At 39.4% G+C, this 7,013-nt stretch overlaps 1 pseudogene; it reads left to right on the forward strand.

The window, feature by feature from the left end:
• The first annotated feature begins 695 nt into the window (after positions 1-695).
• LOC149118239 (uncharacterized) lies at positions 696-1,282 on the forward strand (annotated as a pseudogene).
• The last annotated feature ends 5,731 nt before the right edge of the window (positions 1,283-7,013 follow it).

The following is a 7,013-nucleotide window of genomic DNA, read 5'->3' on the forward strand; positions in this document are numbered from 1 at the left end:
CAAACCGATATGCAAGGGCTAATAATAAATACATGGGTGAAGATTTTGATGAAACCAAGCCCACAAAATACATTAAATATCTCGAGGCTAATAATCTCTGTGGTTGGGCAATGTGTCAGCCTCTCCCTGTTGAAATTTTTGAGTGGATGGGGCAGGATGACTCCTCAGAATTTGATAACTGGCGCGATTTTCCGTGCGTTCTCGAGGTTGATCTCGAGTATCCCGAGGAACTTCACAATTTGCATAATGATTATCCGCTAACCCCGGAGAGTTTCAGAGTTAAAGAAGTTGAAAAGCTGATTTCAAATCTATATAATAAGGAGAAGTGTGTAATTCGTCGTCGAAACTTGAAGCAATATCTGGATCTCGGATTAAAGTTGACCAATATTCATCGAGGAATCAAATTTGATGAAAAGCCATAGTTGAAAAGTCACATTGAAAAGAACACTGAACTCAGGAAGAAAGCGAGGAATTCTTTTGAAAAGGATTTCTTCAAGTTGATGAACAACTCCGTCTTCGGGAAAAAGATGGAGAATATCAGAAAAAGAGTTGATGTAAAGTTGGTCAACAACCGAGAATCTGCGAGAAAGCTCACGGTGAAACCAAACTTTAATCATATCACGATATTCGATGAAAATCTCATCGCGATTCATATGAAACGAACAAAACTAATGTTTGATAAACTGATTTACGAAATGTCAATTCTCGACATCAGCAAGACTTTGATGTATGACTTTCATTACGATTTCATCAAGAAAAAATATGGAGAGAATGCAAAACTGTTACTCACGGATATTGACAGTCTGATGTCTGAGATTGAGACTGAAGACTTTTACGAAGATATTAAATCTGACGTCAGAGAACAGTTTGACACCAGCGATTTTCCTGGATATGATCCATCAGGGATTCAAGTGATAGGAATGTTGAAAGATGAAGCGAGAGGGAGGATCATTGAGGAGTTCGTCGGATTGAGGGCTAAATTATATAGTTTCAAGATTCATAAAGCAGAAGAGAAAAAACGTGTAAAGGAATAAAGAAATCAGTGGTGAAAAATAATATTTCACAGCAGGACTATAAAAATTGTCTATTCAGCAGAAAAGAGCAAATGAGGGAGATGAATGTAATTAGATCACATCGGCATGAGTTATTCACTGAGACAATCAACAAGGTAGCCCTGAGCGCTGACGATGATAAGAGATTGATAACGGAAGATGGAATTCACACCCTCGCGCATGGTCACAAAAGTTTCGCTTCGCTCGTATCGCTTGCGCCTATAGAATGAAATATGAATTAAAATGAATTCCGATAATATTCCATTCAACGCATTCATAGACGGTCCCATGAACTCAGGAAAGACCAAATACTTACTTCTGAGCGATGAATTCAACAGAAAGTTTGATTACGCGATCCTTCTCTGCCCCACTTACGCATTAAACGAGACTTACCAAGCGTTTGCCGAGGAAGATAGAGATTTCTTCGTCTTGACTCCTCATCGAGATCAAATCAATGATTGGTTGAAGATTACCAGTTTTGTGTTTGAGGGAACTAATTCCCTGATAATTCTCGATGATTGTGCCGCCTCCAGGGATGCGAAACGGAGATCAGGTGAACTGGTGAATTCGGCATTCAGCGCGAGACACAGCGGAATCAGTGTCTGGCTAATAACTCAGCAGCTGACAAGCATTGCCAAGTCTTTCCGCGAGAAAATCGCCGCGTTAGGATTATTCTATACTCCCTCCCAGAAAGACATGAAAGAGATATTTGATAACTACGGAGGAGGATTAACGAATTTTGAAAAGCTGAAATTGATTAACGAGTTGAAGAAAAAGAAATGTTCACATCTGGTTTCCTCTCTCAGCCATCCTTTTGATATTAATCTTGAGTATTAAAATGGAAATCACTTAGCAAGAAGCCTTGAAAGATGTAATGAACATTCTTGAAGATGAACCTGAGTCGGGGGCGTTAGCCTCTCGTAGAGAACGGCTCGTGGTCCTGGTAGCCAGTGGGAAGGCGAAAGAGATGACTGGAACTGATCTGGCACAAGATCAAGTCAAGAGATTAAGTGAGAAAGATGTTGAGGAGAATTTCAAAAGAATAAGACTTCATTGTTTTCAAAGACTTCTGACGCGATGGTTGATGCCTTTCGTCAGCTTAGTTGTAGATTGATATTCCATTTTCTCCCCTTTGATCGGAGTAAACTCTTGAAAGACTTGAACGATAATTTCATGGTGAGAGAAGAACTCTCCATGATCGCCGGAATATTGAGCCTGAACTGTGGAAAGTACATGGCAGTGGCGAGTGCAGTCTTACTGCAAGGAATGTAAAACTTGATAAGAACTTGCCTGAAGAACTCGATAAGAACTTAGAAAACACTTCTGAAGAGCTTTAGTAAGTTCTTGAGAATATCTATAAAATGGATAGCGAAGCAAATGAAGAAACTACTATCGAAGAACCCGTAGAAACCACTGAAAAGCCTGTAAAAACCATTGAAGAGCCCGCTAAAAAAGTGACCTCGACTGTGAAAAAAACAAAACCCAAAAAAGATCCGGAGAGAGTCGGCAGAAAAAAGACTCGCAGAGTTCAACAGAAAAGCAAGAGATGCTAAGCTACAAGCTACGCGTCAGAAAGGAACTGATATAGACTCGAATGTTAAATCTAAAAATGAAAATGAAAATTCTTCATTATCATTTTCACTCACTCAAGTTCTTTCAGCGGTGAATATTGTTGTTTCTCTCTAGGGATTATATTATGAGAGGGAAGAGTTAATGTCTCTCGTTAAACCTAAAAGGATTGAGCGAGAGCGAGCGAGCGAGCCGTGCGAGCGTTGCGTTGCAACCTGAAGTTCCGGAGTGAAGTGAAGATCGAACATCCTCAAAAATAAAACCCATGGATTAGCCGCTACGATCACTGGAATAGCGGCTGGATATGGATGGGTCGCAAAGAAAGTAATTAAAGAGCCGATGACTTCTGATCCTTCGGTGAATATAATGAACTATGTGAAATTCACTGTCACGGTGGTAGTAGCGGCTTCTATCGCTACAAAACATTATCTCGAAGATCAAAAGATTTTGCAGAGTTAAATAAAACGTTGAGTGTAATTACTGTTTCCGCCTTGGGATTCGCCACTTTCTGCTCATTAGTTCAAGCGGTAATGATTATATTAAGAAAAGAAATTCAGGAAGAAATTGAAAATCAAAAATGTGAAGAGTAATTAGTTGTAACAAAATGGCGAAAAAGCGATAATGATTGGAGGAGCGATTATCAATGCCACAGCATTCGTCGGAGGAAATTATCTGGCAAAATATTTGAGTGGTGATTCACCTGGAGAAGAAAAGAAAAGACACCATTTTGCCGTGGAAAAATATGAAAAAGAATATCAAAAGTTTCAAGAAAACAGAACGAGGCTTCCCGATTGGATGGCCATTATTGATAGAATCAAAGATGAAGCGAAAATAAACTTTGAAAACACTGATTACGCTTTGAAACTTTGTAACAAGACTCATCAAGATCAAATGGATTTGAACGAAGTGCGAGAACCTCAGTTTTCAGGCGAGACATGCATACATACATACATTTTATTTTTGTTTTCAAAAAATTACAATTTTATCATGCTCGCGGGTAGCTGAGCTAATCTAGGCGGGTCATGTTTACACGAATTATGGCGTTTACAAACCTTCCGTTCGACAAAAACAGGGAGAGATGATTTACGTTGGAACTTCGACCCTGGCAATCGGATTGGCGGCGAGCCATTTCTTGTGAATTATCCAAGATTTATTACAGCCCCAAAGGTTTTTGGAAAGGATTGAATCCAGTGAAGAAGTTGGTTCAGACGGCTGGAGTCTCTGAAGATGTCGCAAAACTCTGGCTGATGAAGCAGGCCATCTGGCAGATTTATTTGCTAGCCCCGAAGAATATATATCCCGAGACCGAAGTTTGACGTTACATCCCCAAATTCAGTTCGTCAAGCCGATCTTCTTTTCCTCCCCCATGATAAACTCCCGAGAGGCAGAAACGTTTACAAGGACGCATTGACGGTCGTTGATGTCGCGAGCAGATTCAAGGCCGCTGAACCACTCACTTCAAAGGAGTCTTCGGAAGTTTCAAAGGCTTTTCAGAAAATTTATAGAGGACCATTAAAGTGGCCCTCTGATCTTCAGGTTGATCCCGGGCGTGAATTCATGGGTGAAGTTAAGAAAGAAATGGTGAAGCACGATGTAAGAATAGGAACCGGAATTGTAGACGTTCACCGCGATCAAGGAATCGTTGAACCTTTTATTCGAACGTTGAGCGAGCGTCTTTTCAGTTATCAATACAGTAAGGAGAGGAATATTAAATCCTCTGAGAGAAATGGAGAATGGGTGAACTGGCTTCCAGAAGTAGTGAAAGCTCTGAACAATGAGGTGACTCGTTTGACTAGAAAGAGACCCGTTGATGCCAACAGAGAGAAGGCGGTCGATGCAAAGAGTTCAACGAGTTATTGATGTTATCTGAGACCCGTTGGTTTGAAAGGAAAGCGATTGGATTATTTAGTGAATGTGAGATATCTCTATAGTGATGGTGAGCTTGAAGGAGAAAAGAATAGAGCCACGGTGCCTAATTGGCCATTGAAAGTTTACAAGATTGATAGGTTCATAGTGAATAAGGGAGAAAAGGTTCTGTATTATCTGAAGGATGGTCCGGGAAGGGCATTCGTCCGGAAAGAGTTGACGATAGTCTCGAGGGATACAGAGTTGCCTCCAGTCTCCTAATTTTTTCTCGCTAAAGGACAAAGCAGTATTTAGAAAATGAGAGGTCTGGGCAAGCCCGAGTCCCCAAGATCAATTTTTGGACCACTTTTTGACCTGCCAACGATATAATTATTTTTTGATTTTTCGGAAGTGGCTGAAAACGTTTTATTAATTCCAAATTAATCTGAAATATATTTTTGCAGTTTCAACTCAGTTATTTTCACTTAGAAACTGCATAAATCTATTTCAAATTTTATTCAGTGTTTATAAAATTAATTTAAAAATACTTTAATATAATTTAAAACAGATTAGTGCAGATTCTAAGTGAAAATAACTGCGTTAAAATATTTCAGAGTTTATAAAACTACTGTTAAAAATATTTTAGCGTTTTAAGTAGTTATGTAAACTTTGAAATATTTTTTCGTTAATAATCTGCATAAATATATTTCAAATTAATTATATTTTTCACAAAGTTGTTTTATCACTTTTGAAAACAAAAAAATAATTCAAAGTTCCTGCAGCCCAAAAAGTGGGCCAAAAATTGACCTTGGGGACTCGGGCTGGCCCAGACCTCTCATTTTCTAACTACTACCTTTAATGGGCAGACCGGGCATTTCTTTTTGTCTTCTGGCCCCAAAAAGGTAAAGTCATGTATAAAGTTACTGCAACAAATGTATGTTTTATTTCAGACATGAAAATGTGGAACTGTCAGTTCTTTCATTAAAACAAGCAAATACGTATCAGTTAAAACGCGGTTGTCATGGCAACATAGTTTACTAGACCAATCAGCTTTCACGTGTTCAAGTTTCAATAGGATTACTAAATAGGATTAGGATTACACTGAGGATTTTTGCTTTAACGGCAAACGCACCGACAGCTGTTGACTGAGCCCATTTAGAGCTACTAAACCGGTTAGCTTTTGAAGTTATAACATTATACTACTAGAAATTCTAGCAAGCAAATGCTATTCTAAACGAAGAAAAGTGGTGTAGTCATCATCAAGCATATTATTATTTTTCCGAAAGCGAGAATCGTGTCAGCAGTTCTTTGGGTTTTACCCTTCATTTCAATGATCCCAACTCTTCTCTTTTTTAAAGTTAAAGTTATTCCTAGTGGAAACGCGTATGTACGCGTGTGTCGGGGAGACGCTTGACTCAGCAGTCACGTAAGATCTTTCACATCTGCCTCTTCTGTATACTGTATGCGTTCCCTTTGATGGTAATGGCAGTCCTTTACGTCTTAATTTGCCGCAAGTTATGGCCTCGTAGGATCCCAGAAAACGTGTCAGGAAAAAGTCGAGCCGTTGTCGAAATGTCTAAACGCAAAGTTGTGCGACTGTTGATTGTCATAATCATTGAATTTGCGCTTTGCTGGTTCCCATCATATGTCAATCACTATTTTTTGTTCATTCAACCTGAACATGGGCATAAATTACTAGCGGAAGTTCAGTACGTGTTTTTTTGGTTAGCGCATGCAAACAGCGCCATAAATCCGTGTCTTTATATCCTGGTTTGCTTTACGCCGGCTCACAAATTTGCCGCGGTTTCAAGGAGCACGAGCTGATCACGTGCGAGTGGAAAGTTCATGTTGTAGTTTCACCAAGGAGTTAGTGAGTTTTACTCGCCCCAGTTTTGACCCACAGTAAGTGACACGTTTTCCTCCAATCGGAAAACGTATTCGAGTTGGGAGGTATAACAATTCATATTAATTCAAGCTGAGTAATTTTGTTGCTATAGCAACGTCCAATTTATTGTGTTTTTGAAGAACAAACTAAACATTGTGTGAAACAACTTCTAACCTTCTAAAGTCAGTGAGGGATACCTTCTTAAGTCTTCAGGTAAGAACTTTTTAAACAAGAAAGCCTGTTTATTATTATGAAACTAAATTAACTAGGGCAACCGTTAGAAATCAAAAGCTATTCTAAACGAAGAAAGAAGGTGTAGTAATCATCAAGCATATTGTTCCATCTTGATATATTGAGATGAAATCAATTTAGTATCCAAGCGTTCAAAAGCCACATGTGCTTTCAACAGAAGAGTAATGGAGATCCGAAAGTGTTGCGCAGTACCAGGATAAAAAGCAAGAGAAATAGTTCAAGACTGCACATGCACCAAGAGGCCAAAAAATTGTGACCTCTCAAGCGAACACGATGCTAACGGCTAGCCGTTCGTTCGCCGTTCAAACGAGATGGGCCACCGTTCGAACGGCTCGAGCTACATCAGACATCGCGTATCAGTTCAGAAAGTATTGTCATCCCTTCGAACGGCTCGAGCTATCCGTTCAAAA

Source organism: Orbicella faveolata, unplaced genomic scaffold, assembly GCF_042242905.1.
Source record: "Orbicella faveolata isolate gen_17 unplaced genomic scaffold, um_ofav_v1 contig_1, whole genome shotgun sequence".
NCBI lineage: Eukaryota > Metazoa > Cnidaria > Anthozoa > Scleractinia > Merulinidae > Orbicella > Orbicella faveolata.